Source organism: Scomber japonicus, chromosome 11 (assembly GCF_027409825.1).
Source record: "Scomber japonicus isolate fScoJap1 chromosome 11, fScoJap1.pri, whole genome shotgun sequence".
NCBI lineage: Eukaryota > Metazoa > Chordata > Actinopteri > Scombriformes > Scombridae > Scomber > Scomber japonicus.
This window is the reverse complement of record NC_070588.1, coordinates 19,642,529-19,657,309: the sequence shown is the minus strand read 5'-3', so window position 1 is coordinate 19,657,309 and position 14,781 is coordinate 19,642,529. Positions and strand designations below refer to the sequence as shown.

Here is a 14,781-nt window from a genome sequence, read left to right as displayed (position 1 = left end):
TATATTAAAAAGCCAAAGCACGCACACACACACACACACACTCTCTCGCTCGCTCTCTCTCCTGGTCTCAGTCTCACACACACACACACACACACACACACACACACACACACACTCTCTCTCTCTCTTCCCTGGTCTCAGTCCTGCTGTTGGCTGTAAAAGGGCCTGCTGATGTTTCAGCCTTATTTATGCAAATCCCATTTTGCAGTTCAGTCACAATGGAGTATTGCTCTCTCTTTCTCGCTCTCCAGCTCCCCAACCCACTCTCCGTCTGCTCGGCCTCCATCTCAAGAATTTCTTTAGCCCATTATTTGTTTAGGGCAATATCAGAAACATTATTTCCACCTCTCCTCACAGTTTTCTGCAAGAATATACGATGACTCAAAGCCATCAGTGAGGTAGTCTAAAGCAGCAGCCAGCTGTCTCAAACAGGAAAGCCTTTCCATCGCCTTACAAAAGGGCACAAAATTAGCATGTAACCAATATTAATTCAAATCAAATGACCATGTATGAAGTCTAAAAAAAAAGCCTGAAAGACAATCTTAGTATGTGATATGTCTGACTAAATACAAATCTTAAAGTTTTATTGAAAAGCAGCTTATGGTGAGTTCTGGTGGCCGGTTCTGTCCTGTTCTGCAAAATACATGGATTTGTTAAGCTCAGACACTAAAGAGTCTTTTATTGAACCTTTTATATTTCCACACTTTTTTTCATTGGGAAAGAGTTGTGGAAAACATACAGGAAGCAACTTCTCCCTTTAGCTGGCCTGGTGAAGGTCCAAGGACCAAACATTGTGAATAATTTGAGTACAAGTGATCAACACTATGCTTCTACATCTGTCTATAAATCTTTCTGGTGTGCCAAACCTTTGTAGTATTTGTTACTCTTGTTATAATAAACCATTGCAATGTTTATCTGCAGCACAGACAGGCAGAAAGCAGAGAGTCAGTAGACTAACTCAATAATATCAGTTACACAGCAACATTAAGCTCAAGTTAGCAAACTTGTACTCAAACTCAAAGAACTCAAAGACCGAAGCAAAAAAATGTAATTGGGTGTGTTTTAATGACTACAAATTAAACTTTATTTTTATGAAAAGGTGATTTATTTCAGACATTACAAATGGTAGCATTATATGAATAACCATTAAACCATTAGTGAAACCTTAGGATGTGTAACAATTTCTTCAGTTAAATTTGACTAAAAATTAGTCAAATTTGATTAGTGAAGGGCAAATGTGAAGATATCAATGAGGTATTTATTCTGTTATCTAAAAATAAGTGAAAACATCCTTGTACACAACAAGCTTCCTTCCAACACATACAGTACCTGCCAGGGTGCTAGTGATGCATGGATTGACTGCAGGCAAAACAAACAGCATTAACTCTACTTAAAGTATAAAAAGCAATACTTTCACATAAAGATATCTCTGGACATCACTGGCTGAGGAAACACCTGGGAGTTCACCTGTTGAGGTGACTCCCTGAGACAACTATTCCAACATGCCACACCCTGCAGACTGGATTCATGGCTCACGCGTGGCACACACAGAATGTCAGGAATGCGGAGTGTCACTAAAGATAGATCTGTGACGCCAGAGATGTAACATCTGACATAATACATCTGCCGTGACAGGAACAAGGACGCTCATACATGAGCAGCGCTCACACAAGTATGACTGAGCTCCTGTTTCTCATGAAATGAAGCCGCCAAAATATATGGGTAAATATATAATTTACCTTTAAAACTTGTACACATTCTCCAAACTCTGAGCTGCTCCCTGAGTAAAATGGTTACACATTTCCATCCTTTTTCACCGAGGACCTCTTTTCTGCTCACCTCAATGTGTTTTCTTTTCCTAACACTCATTATGTTGTCTCAGTCTAGCTGTGTCTGTCTTAGTTGGTCTGTCCGGCATCTCTACAACAAACCAAGCCCCAATCCTCTGTTCCTCCCTTCCTCGGTTGGCAGCCGATGTCCTTCCATCCCCAGGGAGGCGACATGTGTGTAATGTCACATTTCGTCATATCATATCATGGTGACAGAAGCCTTGGCACGTCCATCACAATGATGGAAGTGGCAATGAAAACGGGAGGATGGGAAAGGGGTGTGATACAGATTTACCCTTAGGAGGAGAGGGGTTATTACACAAGTCATTCTTTTCACAGAGAGCCCGGGTGGGTGTCTGGATCTCAGAGACACACACATACACACACACACACACACACACACACACAGAGAGACACAGCTGACTCACTAGTGACACATCTGCTGGCGTAGCCTGGGCACGGTGCCATGTGTGGCGGCCAGCTCCAGCAGTAGGACTGGCACTCTGCACTACGGCCTGCTCTGATCTCCGTCTCACACACTTCACCCTGCACTTCGATCTCTGCCCATCTGCCCTCTGTCTCTGTCTCTGCATCTCTGGCTGTGTGGGTGTGTCTTACTTACACACGTTCACCTTTCTACTCAATACAAGACAAAGAACTGGTTAACTGGTGCTGATACACCAAGCATGGGTGAAAATTAGAGGCATCACATTTTTATATTATTATGACCAAAACAGTCAAGATAAAAAATATGAAGTGAAGAGGAGAAACAGTATTATCAGGGTATTCATCACACTTTCCTGAAATACTATTATTAGCTCAATGCTAGGGATGCAGTGAATAACTGATTTCACTATTAACCACACTTTAAACGTCACAGTCTCGTAACTGTAAAGGCTCAGCTACACTGAGGGCCTAATTTACTAAAGGTTTGCGTGTGTAAAAACGTGTGCAAACTGATCTACTAACGCAGCGCAGTGAGGTTTGCGTCTTGCAACTGTGCAAGATAGTACACACTGTCCATTTAGTACGTTTGCCATAATGAATATGCAATGTGGGGCGTTTCAACCCCAGTGTGCAAAATACAGGGAGGAGAAAATGCAAATATGTTATTTAGCACGCGCATTGTGATTTACCAAACCTGAAGGTATTATTTCTGACGCTAACTGCGTCTATAAATAATACCTTTGAAGGGCAGGTATTAACCTGCTGCGCACTGCACTCAGATGACTTTTGTCATTGTGGAGAGGAGGAGACGGAGGCACAATGACAGAATACATACAGGACGGAGTTATAAATTTGGAGTGGAATATTTTTGGTATTACTAACAGAATTCACTTTGTCACAAATACTCTCCCATATGTCAGTTTTTTCTTGTAATATTTGTTTTTGTTATAACTCAATATATTTTCCACTAGAACCTGATCACATTTCATTTTGCGTTTGCAAATTTCTGCTCATCCAAAGACACGCAAAACCCTCATTTAAATACTACTGTCTCCACCCTGTTGCACCAGTTTTCATTTGCGCAGTTACTCTTAGTAGATCATTCACAAAACGCACGCAAACTAAACGCGCAATCTATTGCACCGTGCACGCAATTTAGGAGGAACCTGGTTCACCATGTTAAAAAACCACGCTGCAACAAACTCAGGTACACATTTCCACATGCTGTCACGAGAGTGACTCCCTCTTATTTATCTTAGAGGGGCTTCACTAGCTAAAGGAGAGGACAAGTGTTCTGGCAATGGCTGAGTGACACAACATTGTAGTGTTATATTCACCAGGACACCTTAAATCGTCATTGTGGAAGTAATTTTTTGGATACGTAAAGAATGGCCAGGGGGTTGTTCAAGAAGACACATCTCCAATTTGTAAAACGATACCAAAGAAAAGTCACCACTAAAGGATCCAACAACTGACTTAATGCAACACCTTTAAGATCACCAGCTATACATGCTCTAGTGAAGGTAATAAACCAAGTAATAGCCAAATTTTAAAAATCATTACTTTGGTGGCAAGTTACTTAACGAAACACTGAGTTGGTAGGGAGTTAAATAGAAAAGTGTCACTTACAATCAACAAAGTAGCAGTGAGTTAAGAGTTGGGCTTTCAGTGCTACGTAAACCGACAGCGACAAAGCAGGAAAAGAAGCATTGCACCGTTTATAAATGAACACTCACCAAAACGGCATGTAATCCCCTCAAGGGCTTCAGTGCGATCATTTACATCCTGTTCCTCCCATCTGTGTTGAGTAAACACTGGGTATGGTAGGTAAATATGCCAGGTGAAAAACACTACCTTAACATTAGGATCCTGTAAATCTTACAGCACTGTAGCAAGGGATCTAATTAACTGTATTCAGTGATTAATAGCACCTGCAAAAGATGTTCTCCATTTCCTTCTTGCATTTTTACTAAAACTGCAACAAAAAAAAGGAAATGCCACAGACAGGATTTTATTAGGCAACATGTACAATTATAGTACTTATGAAAATGAAAGTTAAACAATTCAGACATGGACAGTTGATGATACTAACTATCACCCAAACATCCATTGTATTACTTTGCCCTGGGGATCAATAAAGTTCATCTTATATTAATCATAAGCAACTCTTTTAAAAAAAAATGGGAGGGGGGGGGGATACAATAAAACCTCAAATTAAACATACTGACCTAATTTCATCCATCCATAGTGTTTTGAAAAAAAAAATGCGAAACTACGATGTTTCCTCCGACTAAAATTGTACCATTAAAATTTATGGACATTGCATCCGCATTTAACACAGTATAATTTAACATCATTATTGGACACAAAACTGAAAAATGTTGCAAATTTTCTAGGATACTTAAAAACAGCAAATTGTATGTATAAAAAATATGGGTTATAAAAAATTGCCAACATCTGACTAGGAGTTACTTGAAATGCAGCACAGTATCCATTCATGCTTAAACATGTTCATATCTCTTTTGGGCAGTAACCAGTACAGAAAATGCAACAAATATATTTTTGGTTTCGTTTTCCTCCGTCAGTTGGGGATGTTCAAGCAGAGCTGAAGCTGACCTGTGAGATAAAACACCTACACAATTTGCGCAATTTTGGAGGCGGCAAGATTTCTTTGTCATTCATAAAAATCATGTTCTCTCTTGCTTAATGTCCCACCTCCGCAACCACACAACCTGCTCACACCTCAGTAGCCAACGTTAGCGTAGCGAGCCCATATGCAAATTCACCAACATTCCCAACAGTAAGTTTCTCTCATGAAGGGCATTTGTAGCTCAAATGACAATTCAAACAGAAACTCCATTTGCCCTCTCTGCAGACCCCTTCTCTCCTCTCTTCCCTTGACCATGCTCCCTGGTCCGTGACTCCCTCCCCTCCATCCTGACAATCGCTCCCACACTCTGGCCACATTCCTCCCCTGCTCATGCTAAGAGGACGTCTCCCTGTGGCTAAAAACATTGTGGGAAATCCCAACAGCCAGGCACTGCAGAAACCGTGCAAACCGTTGAGGTAAACTATAACTAGACTTACATTCCTCAATTGGTCAAAGGCCTCTTTTTTTTTACCCACAAAAACAGTGTCATCAATGTCTCTATACTGAACCTTACAACAAATAGCATAGAAACATCAAATATCAGCATTTGAAGCAGCAATCAGTAAAACCCACACTATGCAAGACCAAAAACTGTAGCGCTGCGAGCACTGAGCAGAGAGGGAATTCAATGTTGTGTGTTCTCAGTCGAGGTGCCCACCAAGTGTTTTCTAAAGCTTCTTTCTGTACATTAAATATGACTTCTCTACCCATCAGATCATGTGACACAGTTCAGGCATCTCTACTGACCTGGCATGACAACAAACACATACATCGGTACCCCAGACCAGACCTTTGCAAAGATCCTTCAGGCCTTCCAGTGTTGCTCCATTAAATAAATAATTCATTTTATTGTTCTTGATTTTTGATTGCTGATGCTATGGTGGTGGGGCACTATGCTGTTTGATGTCTGTCTCTTATTGTAATGTCCCTTTGTTGTCGTTTGTTGTTTGTCTGACAACTGCCATAGACACAAAAGAAGTTTCCAAACGGATAATAAACAAGACTAACTCACTAATACAATACATTTGCTACAGCAAAATTAGCACTTTAGAGAGACTATTTCACACCTGGCATTAACATGTGTCTACATGTTTCATGTGTACTCCATCCACGAGAATACATTTTGCCTGTTGTTGTAACTTTAATATGACATTGACACATATGAGTACATACTTTCACTTACGCAGAAGATGTCAGTTGAGTAGGCAGTCCTTAGCTTAGACCACTTTCAAATGTAGTCTGAGCAATCAGATGGAAATGCGTCCTCGGTGCATCTCGTGTGCGTTCACACTGTACTAAGAGCTGTCCACCTGTGATCAGATCATCTATGTATTTTAATGCCAGGTGTGAACAAGGCTTATGAGCCAGTCTGTGCCCCTAAATTACAGTTACCCCAGTCTGCACCAGTGTCACTCTCCTGGAATTTTAAACACACTAAGACTTGCCCAACTAAATATACAGGCACAGAGCAATATACATGTGCATCCTCACATACCATGACACATAAAAGCATCCACATGCGGCAGTACTTAGTTGTCCTAATAATTTCTGAGACACACTGAAAACTGCATTATAAAGTGCTTATGTGTATGCTACTCTCTCAAAGCCGCCTTTAGGGTTCCTCTATCTATAACTACCCACAGGCTAATGTGTTTATTTCCTGTATGACCCAGGTAACGTGACCTGCTAATGCACTGTATTAAATAACATCTGTATTAAATACTCAATCTGCCAATTAAACCTGATACCAATTTACACACCTTATTCTAATTGTCACTTTTCCCAGCATGGTTACATGATGCTAGTTAATAATCTCAAAACCTCCACCTCCAAAACCTCTAATATTCGCAATGTTTATATGACAGTTGTTATATTCACATTATTACTCTAGAAAAAATACATTTTTACTGTATAGCTTAGGCACAAGAGTTTTTTCATTGTGTTCAAATCGGTTAAAAAATTCACTTTTGTTGTTTATGAGCATGAGAAAATAGCTCCAATTACAATTAAGTGAGCAAAAACACAATCATGGGGTAAAAACAAACAACAAATGCAAACAATTTTAATCTGAGGTGTGGCACTATTTTAGATGCTACAATTTAAACAATTAAATGATTCTGGGTAATAGCAGAAGAGTTTAAAACAACCAACATGTGGGTGCATCCATGTTGACACCATCAAAAAGTACAGTAGAAGTAGAAAGGGGGAAGCCTGTTGACTTGCCTGTCCAACAGACTCCAGACACATGCCAGTTCTGTACTGATAAACCTTTAAAAGACACAACGCCTATATTCATCTATTTTTTAATATAAAAAAACACTAAAACCTCAACTAAACATTGAAATCCAGGATTAAAGCAACCAGAAAACATCTACATAAAATATTAACATTACAGAATTGCAGTACTCCCAGATAATGTCACATTGGCACTTCAAGAAATCAACATCATATTTGATTGGGAGGAACCAGCTCATTGAATTAGAGTACAAGAAGTAGTTTGTTGAAACATTGCTAATAAAATTAAAAGGAAGCTGGGATTCCAGTATACAGCTATTCCTTTTTCTGTCACTGTCAAATCCCTCCTGTATTGATGGACTGATATCACGAAACAGACTATCTGTGATCTGTGTTGTATTCAAGTAACATCATTCTGACCGTAATTATGAGCAGCAGGATGGGAAAAACAATCTACACTTACATACTTGGCAAAAACCACCACAGAAATACCAACAAAATGGCTGCAAAGCCAGCATCATTGGCAGTCCTATCTAAATAAAACCCAATATTTACTAAATTTCTTTGGAGTCAGCCAATTGAAAAGGTTTGTATATAGTTTGTAGCTGGTTTCTCTTGTTAACAACCACTACAAATTTGTAACACAACAAAAATGGCTTATTTTGACTTTTAATATACAAGACACTAGCAATGGAGCCATCTCAGAATAATGAATAATGTGAGGTTCTTCCATGCCTCCAATTTGTTGACACTGGGTGATTTCAGCATTAAACCCAAAGATCTTTTTCCAAAGTTTAAAACTGAATATCTCTTAGACTAATCAGTACCACATTCACGTTTAAAAGCTGCAAAGGTTTTTGTTTTTGTTTTTTTCCATGCTAAATAATTTGATTAATTCAGACAATATTCACCTTTTTTTGTCAATTATGTCAAGGATTACCAAACTGTTTTTACAAAGCTGACATACGCACCCTCAATAATCAGGAGCTCAACCAAAGCACAGAAAGGATTTAACATACCAATAGCTTCCCTCTCATTAAGGCTGAAAGTTTAGTCATCAAACAACTTGATAATGAACTTTTGACACAGTTGATGGATGCTCATCACTGCTTAGCAAACTCATTTCAAATGAAAACCATGCTTTTTGTCATATGCACCATGTCGTGTGGCAAACTGACAAAGTGAACAACCTCAGAAATCTGATCCACTTCCTGTTTAACCACCACATGGACCAAATAGATGAAAAGAAGGAGGTTTAGTGGCTAAAATCTCAATTTTAATTCCTGGACACATACGGATTATAAAGTAGTGATTGAGTCTACTTTAGAGGCGTGTGAAAACCTCATTTCAAGCTGAGAAAAATATAGATGAGCCAAAATGCATCACTATAAGGAACTTGAGAGCGTTCCCTTCACTCACTGGTCAGATGTGCCTGGGGCGGGAGCAAGAGCATAAGCACAAGAAGGTGCTGAAGGAAGTCTTCTGGCCAAATGCAACATACTACTTTGTGCTAGTCCAGGTTCCACCTTGATTCACTGTCTGGCTTTTAGGAACTGTTACATTTGCTCATCCACATCTCACCATGCAAAGCACATCTAACTACAAGAGCCATTTCGTTTAATTGTGTAGACACCTAGTACTCAGGTCAGATGACATTCCCCCCCACAGACGAACCACTCCAGAGCTCATTTGGGACCAGACTAAGACCACCTCCTGTGGTGGTCTTGATCACACCTGCCCACTTGAATAACACCAAGGGGCAAAACGAACCAGAGTTTGATTTAACCGGACTAAAACTGTCACTGTGACACCATTTACAAGTGACAACAGTCAATCTGGTAGCTGGAGAAGACCTCCGCCTGGTTGGCAGTTTTTTGCATCAATAGGCTGAAATGAATGCTGGCCTCTAAAACCCCAGGTTCCACCTAAGAGCAGCTCTGTTTGAGAGGACCCCTCCACTCGGGGCAGGTGGACAAGAGTCTGTGCCATAACTGTCAATCACAGCAGGGAAACATGAAAGCAGGTTTGATGGGTACATTCTGACTCAGTCAGACACATCCCTGAGGATCCTGCATGGCCAACAATCCCACCTACCCATCCACAAATATGAGACAGAGACCTCCTACACTAAAAAGGGTATGAAGTGCAGCTATTAGAGAACCATATTCATATTTATAGCCCTAACTGTTTGGAAAGGCACACTAAGCTGTAAAGACTACTAGGAGCCAGTCCATAGAGAACACATTTCCTTCATTAATAAAAATATATCTTTATTGTGTTTTTAACTGATGACTGCTCCATAATGGTCAGCACAGAATTTCATCAAATGAATATATAAATAAAATGCAACTGAAGCTCTTGTTTTTGTACCATGTGGCATGATTGACTAAATAATTGATAGTTCTGTCAACTAATCGGCTTAAAGTACTTAACACTACTTTTATTTTTGAATGGGGTTGGTTCTTCTAAAACTACAGGGCCTTAATTATTAAACACATACACATTTTATGTTTTTCTTCTTCTTTTGCTCGTGTTACCTTTCTTCTGTAAAACACTTTGTACCTCAGAATTCTACACTGCTATACAAATCAAAAGGTTATTATTTTTTACTGACAAACTGACTCCAATTTCCCTCTGTCAGCACTGAGGTGCATACATAAATCCCCAGTATTGGCCAGTTCAGAACAATAATAATAATAATAATAATAATAATAATAATAATAATAATAATCACATACTAGTTAATTTTTTCTTTGTCAGCTTTAAATACGAGTCTGAGGGTCGATGATTGTCTAAAGTGTCAAGAGGATGTAACCACACATCACCTCAAAACCGTAGATAATGACATTCGCATAACAGCATTCTTTTTAGGGTTGTACAAATTTAATAATAGGGCGTTTGGAGAGTTAATAAAACTGAGTTGTGGCAATTAATACAGACAGTGACGGACACAGTATTTAATGTGGATCATTTGCCTCTGGCTGATTCGTTTGATAAAGTTGATACCAACATTCGTGCTGATCAAACATATCGGATCAGTGCTTATTTCTACTGACGAGGAAGAAATGATAACAGCTGATTATGAATGCTAGAAGAGAAAATGCGCAATATTTGCAGTAATTAAAAAAAATAAAAAATCAATAGACACAGAAATCGAATGTTTATTTTAACCCTCATCTAGCATCAACTTTCAAGCTACAAACAGCAGAATGCAAAAGCTTCAATCAAACCATAATATGGAAACAAATGCACATTTTTGCAAAAAAGGAGCAAACCTGTTTTTTTGTGTATTTCACTATTACATTTTCATGCTCTGAGAAATGTCCAAATAAAGTATTTTAATTTCCTTGAAGGTCCCAGTATGACATCATGCACTCTAAACATCTTTTTTAGACCTGTGATGGTACACTAAGGCAAAAAAACCTGTACAAATACACATTAAATACTAAATTGTTTTTTTCCCTGCTCCCTGGGGAATAATTACAATACTGTGGTGGCCTGACTATTGTAGTCATTCTGCAGATTAACTAAATCCCTTAATTAATTGTGACTGAATGTCTTAAAACAGCAGGTAAATGGGAAACTGATGAATGTTTCACTTACTACTTTGAGTAGCTAACTGTTACAGAAAAAGATCAGACTGAGCCTAAAGAATGAGAATAACATTTCAGGCAATAGAAAAAGAGACACACTAGGATCTAATCTACTATATAAAAAGGTAGGGGAGTCCCCTGCCACCCACTACACAGGCAGTGAGACAAATCACCCCTCCAACACATCCCTCCATGTCATACACAACACAAAAACCTTCTAGTTTTAATTAGAAAACCCATGAAGCAAACAAATGCACGGAAACATGAGAAGCCAATACACAGAAGAGAAAATAAACCCTTAGCTGCTTTCCATCAATATCCATTTCCCTGTGTCCTTCACTTCACTGTGGTTTTTGGTTAACATGCGTTGGATTAGATAACGGATAAATAAACTGTGCGGACAGCCTTCTCAAGAAGAGCAGCCTGACCGTGTTGTGTCCCCCTCATGTGCACATCAGAGAATAAGACCAAACATCGCACTGATAGTCCAAAGCAGCACAGCTCTGAGCTCCTTTTCCTCAAGCCGCTTCCCTGAGCATCAAGAATGGTTGTACGTGATCAATGCTCTTCGCCTCAAGGCCTCTCTAATCAGAATATAACTATCAATGTAGGCACATTCATAGATAATTGTCAAAGAGACATAGAAGTATGATAGGAAGAACCTAAGCCTGACTTACAGCAGTGTTCAGTTATGAAGTTATGGCACCAGTTAGTATTTGAGGGCAAGAAAGACGTGTGCTGCCATGCTTGATAAAGCAACAAGTTATTAGGTTTAAAAGCGGACAACATTATAATGAAGAAAAGCTGCACAACAAGCACCTAGCATTCTTTTTCACTCTGCTTTACTTATTCCTAAATATGGTGAAAACCATACATACATACATACATACATACATGTATATACGTACATTACTTCAGCACTATGGCTGTCTGAAGTAAAGTACTCCCTTGTTCACACATTTACTGTTACTGATATATCAGAAACTCTGTATTCAACTATATGAGTAGTGTATTGTTATTTCAGACACTTCAATCATCATCATTTTGTGTCATTTACAGGAATAATGTCAGATCACTGATTGTATTTGCATATATTAAATTAGACTCATTGAATTACGGAATTGTCAGCTTTACCATTTTTTGAGGGCACTATGGAGTGTATAGATTTCACACTCAGAAATTGGACACTCAAATCTCAAATAAAATGGCGGACAATAAATATCAGGCATTATATGGTAAATAGGAAGGGATTTCAGACAGCCAATGTGTCAGTTGTGTGCATTTCTGCAGGTATTTTTTATGGAGAGTTAGAGCAAGGAAAGAAATGCGGATAGCAGTCTGTCTTGGATGTATGTTTTAAAGAAGATGAGGGAGATGTGTATAGCAGAAAATGTGTGACAAAGTGCAAAACATACCTAACAAAAAAAAAAAAAAAAAAAAAGGAGAGAGAGAGTTGAGCTGGCTTACCTCAGAAGCCCCCCTGCCCTTTCAGCCGGGCCTCATATGGAGAACCAGGCCTCGGGTCCCCTGGGCACTGATGTCTGCTCTCCACTCGACTCCTCCCAGTCAGCCACGGAGGCTGTGCAGGAACCTGGCCCACTCACGACACCCTACAGCCACAAGTCATTCACACCTGGAACAGAGGAGAACTTTGCTCATCGGATGACACGCAAACAAGCAAACAGCAAGGAAAAGCACTCAGACACTCATGTTGACATGGCCAACATGTAGCAAACACACAACCAGCACAAAGCTCAGGTCATTAGGGGCTACACTCACTGTGTATACTCGCCTTTTTAACCCAGACACTCATTTATACTTCGGTTATCGACCGGTGTGCACATAAGGGACTACAAGACACCGCATGATACTCTATCAAGAGTGTCCTTGCTTCTTTGCATCGTAGAGGACTTCCTCCTTCCTCCAAATATACACTTGTGGGAGCAAAAATGTGACTTTTTTTTTTTGGACCTCAACAATGAAGAAAACAGAGCAGATGTAGCGAGTGTAGAAAGGATAAATATGAACAGATGCAACAGATACATGTTAATGGCGGACAGCAGTGTTGCCTAGCAATTGAGGAGACCAGAGTCCTGTAACAAGAAGCGACTGGCATGCATGCTTTTAAACTGTCCTTGGATAAGACACTGACCCCCTACCTGCGAACTCAGGAGTCACTCTGAATCACAGCATCAGTTTAAGGATACAAATTTAAACTGCAACAAAGCACAAAAGCTGCTGAGATTTTCTCTTCATAATTATAAGAGAAAACACAGCATTAAGACACATTTTTAGCATCTACACCATTACTGGGAATTTGAATGAAGTCCTAACAAAAGGTTATAAAAAGGAAAATAAATGCTTAATTAACCCAAAAGGGCACCAAAATGACTTTATCAGGGGAGGAGATTCACAAAATCCCAAACATCTGCAAGTATAAGATGTAATTTGCTCCAACATTGTTTCACTATACGACCTGTGGATATTTTCCCTTCACAAGTTTAACCAAAAAAATGGTAAAAATAGAAAGACTGAACACATTCTTTGCCATGTTTAGCTCCCTGGTCTTGCCAAGGTAACACAGCACAATGCCACACAAGTTTCTCACAAACGGGCCTACTCGAGGAAGTCTTCCTAAAATACACACAGACATCTACAAACCTTAAACTCCACAAATAAACTTAAAGCACACAACATCTACAGAGACTTAGACTCCCCCCCTGAAATCTCAGCGCCTCACTGGACAACTCTTGGCGGACAAAGTAATTCCATGGCGCTTGAAACTCCAGGAACTTTTTTTTCTTTTTCCTAAAAGAAGTTGTTCCTGTTTCGCCAGAGAACTGGGGGGGAAGGGAGGACTTTCAGCACTTGCATTCATGGAGCCTCGGCCAGCGCAAACAAAGTCTTCCCCGAAGAGGGAGGCACTGGACGGCGGCGAGAGCGAGAACAACGACGTCGGCCACAAGCACATACACACACATACACACAAAAAACACGTACAAAATGAGCCTAATTTCAAGGGCTTAGTCTGCTAACAAAACAATTTCGGCACTCCTTAAGCAAACGTTCATTTTCAAGTTGTGCTAGCTCCGTTAACAATGTAACAATTAAATCGCTCGGCAGATGATAGGGCTGGCCGACACAATCAGCAGCCGAGGCCTATAATCTCGCTGCGCGCTTATAATTCATATCAAACACATTTTTAATAAAGAAAATACAATACCAACGGTGTGGTACTCCTGAAGAATGCAGAACATGCATGCTGCATTGTATCCTTTTTTCATTTTCACGAAGCACGGGCGGTCCTCCAGTATAATGGGGTAAAAACCAATATTTCTCCGCGGGTTTTACACCACGCCGAAAACATCGTGAATAATCCGCTTCTGTTGCGCTGGAAAAATCGGCATTGCCGGTTGAAAGGGTGCTCACTGTCTGCCAGGCCAGACACGACGGTGGGTTTGCTAGCCAGCCTTCGGGGACAGAGGCAGAGAAGAACGGATACCGGAGTGAGATGTCCCCGGGAGGAGGACCCGCGTGTGCCCGTTGCCAGGAGGCGAGCTGTGCTACCGACACTTTTCACCTGGATTTTGGACGAATGAACGCTCACCTGGAATGTTAGCTTAATCTCCGTTTTCCTCCGACGACGGATAAATACCGCACACTTATAAAATCACAACATTATCACGGTACCATTATAAAATAGAAATATGTCTCCCCCCTTTTCGCCCGAGCTTTCCAGTGGTCCTACTCCATTGCATCCCAGTCAAGATTTCCTGCCGTTGCCCCCCCCCTCCGCTGCACCGTGATGGTTTAGCCCGAATTCTAAGTAGCAATTCTAGGTCAGGTCTGTGTGCCAGTGAGGATGTTACTGTCGGACAGCGGAGAGACACCACTGTCCACCTCCATGTAACACGATAAACACTGTAAACATATAAACACAGGACAACAACATACACTGTGGGATATTTTAATTGTTTTGCGGAGTTGTACTCTCGCCTTTGTGGTGACATCGAACTCCACCATTTGA

The 14,781-nt window shown here is 40.2% G+C and overlaps 1 protein-coding gene across 2 annotated transcripts in view; it reads right to left on the bottom strand.

Annotated features, from left to right (window-relative positions):
• Positions 1 to 14,470, bottom strand: part of bcl9 (BCL9 transcription coactivator) — a 28,900-nt gene extending 14,430 nt beyond the window's left edge. Inside the window, exons 1-2 of one of the 2 annotated variants that reach the window (XM_053329026.1) lie at positions 14,362 to 14,470; positions 12,222 to 12,387 (exon numbers count right to left, since the gene is read on the bottom strand). The gene's annotated coding sequence lies outside the window, so the exon portion shown is untranslated. Of the gene's footprint in view, positions 1 to 12,221; positions 12,388 to 13,977; positions 14,314 to 14,361 lie in introns of those variants that run through there. The other variant, XM_053329025.1, reaches the window with a different exon arrangement.
• Between the last annotated feature and the right edge of the window lie 311 nt (positions 14,471 to 14,781).